The sequence below is a fragment of the Polyodon spathula genome, chromosome 43, assembly GCF_017654505.1.
Source record: "Polyodon spathula isolate WHYD16114869_AA chromosome 43, ASM1765450v1, whole genome shotgun sequence".
Taxonomy (NCBI): Eukaryota; Metazoa; Chordata; class Actinopteri; order Acipenseriformes; family Polyodontidae; genus Polyodon; species Polyodon spathula.
In genome coordinates, this window is record NC_054576.1 from 783,960 (window position 1) to 784,328 (window position 369).

Below are 369 nucleotides of genomic sequence, written 5' to 3' on the forward strand. Positions count from 1 at the left end.
ATATGGCGTGGCAGTTATGGTGGTGTCTAAGCAGGAGCACGACTGGCTGCTTAGGGACAGTGCTCTGAGGGTCTCCTTGCCGGGTTACCTCTATGAGCCAAAGACCTTCTTCTTCACACGCCTGGGAAACCCCCTGAACAAGATCAGGAACATGCTCTCCAAGGCTTGGGCGGCGTGCGATATCAGAGTCAAGATGACGGCCGGCATGATCCGCAGCGATGTCGCCACGTATGTAAGTCATAACGTTTTGGCCGAGGGCCTTGTTGGATGTGAAGAGTGTAATGCCATGACCTAATGCTTAGTTTATTTTCTTTCCCCAGACATGGGAGTCTCAAGGGGAGGTCAGTAAGTCCATCATGTCCCGGCACA